A 2074-nucleotide genomic window follows, 5' to 3' on the forward strand; every position below is an offset into this window, starting at 1 on the left:
GACGGGGATTATTAGAAGCGAAAGATCTCGCGGTGACACTTCGGACGTGTTCGTCGAGCCTGTAATTAAAGCCCGGGCTTGCATCCCCACTAATGAACAACGGTATACGTGTGCATCTTGACGTCATTGATCGTTATCGCGCCAGCGCAAACTTCCCGGGCAGAGAGAACCCTGGAGAAATTAAAATCGATCGTTGTTTTTCATATTGACATTTTTTCTAACATTTCTTTAATTTTATAACTTTTATTTTCTCTTTATCATGAATAATTTGTTATAAATAACGATTTCTTGAACACTGAATATAAGTATTATATTTTATGCTAAATTCTTTTCTGATTTATAATTTTCGTGATTAATAACTTTATTGATTTTTAATTTGTCAATTTTAGAATTAATTTTTTTTAAACACAAGACCATATTGAACGCGAGTTCATATATTAACAGGGTTAAAAATTAATTACCTCTTTTGCATTTTTTGCAATTTAATTCTGAATGTTAAGATATCTTCTTCAATAGTTGCTTATAAAATCTTTTATAATGGATTAATTTTATACATAATTGGATTAATTAATTAACGAAACCGTGTTACGTGAGATCGAAGCATCCCATCTTAATTAATAGAACTAATCAAGCGCTCGCGGACAAGAAGCTAAAAGCGATTCAAAGTTCTGTAAAACAACGTGTTTTTGTACCTTCTAATTGGATTACCTACTTCGCTTTTATATCTCATTTTTCGGTTTTTTAGATCGTGTCGAGCAGAACTTGGCCTTTACCACGCGCGGTCATTCTTAATTAGGTAACACAATAGCGTTGATTGAATCAGCAACTACGACATTTATTTTTCCACGTCGATATCGTACTTTCTATGTTCATAAGAAATTCTATTACAATTTTTTCTATTATATGCTTTTTATTAATTATTATTAAGAGGCCCGAGATAATGTAAAAGAAATGTTAGGAATTAAATCAGAGTAACTATAACAGTAGAATAATTATCAATTGAGATGTATTGATGATTGGATCTGTGAAGTTAGCACGACGTTCTATTAATATGAAAAAAATAATGACAGTTTCAGTAGTACTTTTCATAGTTCTACAGTTCCTTACCAAAATAAAAAAGTTCCGCATTTTTTATACTAAAAAATCAAAATTAAAAATATGGCGTTTTAATTTCACGAATATAGCACGACCTTTCCTCTCTAAAGTACAAGAAAAAGAAAATTATATTTCACTTTTGGCTATAGTTCCGTTAGTACTCGAGTTGTATAATTAAATACGTCTTTGAAATTTTATCATTACGATTATATTATTAAAGAATTATTTAAAAGTATTTTACTGGATAATCACAAAATCACGATCATTTCTATTGATTCTATATTTTTATTTAAAAAATTTTTGAATTATTAATTGAAATTATTAGCAATTTTTCGAAATTGTATCTGAATGTTCTTACTAACTTTTATTGGTGATTTTTAACATAGAATTAATTATCAAAATTATTTGCATTTCCGCAAATTGCGTGGATATGCTTTCTAATCAACCAAAAATACGACATGGAGGGGCTATTAGCCTGTTCTTCTTCAGGACCGAGAAGACCGAGTTCTCGCGCAAGCGCAATCCCGTAATGGGAATGGTTATGGATTTTCGGGCATCGCGACCTTCGCATGTCGACCCACGCTCCTCCTTGCGCTCTGCATATTGTCAACTGACGTTGCTCGTATTGCCGGGCCACCACCTTACGAAGAACCCGACGCCCGCTTCCGCTCGGATGAACGGTCTTTCGTGTTGTACGCTCAGCTACCTACGTGGGTTGCTCTTAAATTTCGTCATTGATCGAACATACCAATTTTATTCATTCAAACCATTTTCGTAGCAGTACATTTTGTATAGTGGATATGTCACTTACGACTTACAAATTTAAATCAAATTACATCTTCTCTGATATAAATGTTAAAGAAGAAGTTACCAATAATCTTACGAATAATCGAAAAAAAAAAAAACAGATAATAAAGTCATACGTTTTAGACAATTTTAGATGGATTTAATAGAATTTTATAAATTAAATTTGATAGAA

This window comes from Mycetomoellerius zeteki, unplaced genomic scaffold (genome assembly GCF_001594055.1).
Source record: "Mycetomoellerius zeteki isolate Tzet28-1 unplaced genomic scaffold, Tzet1.0 scaffold145, whole genome shotgun sequence".
Lineage (NCBI taxonomy): Eukaryota > Metazoa > Arthropoda > Insecta > Hymenoptera > Formicidae > Mycetomoellerius > Mycetomoellerius zeteki.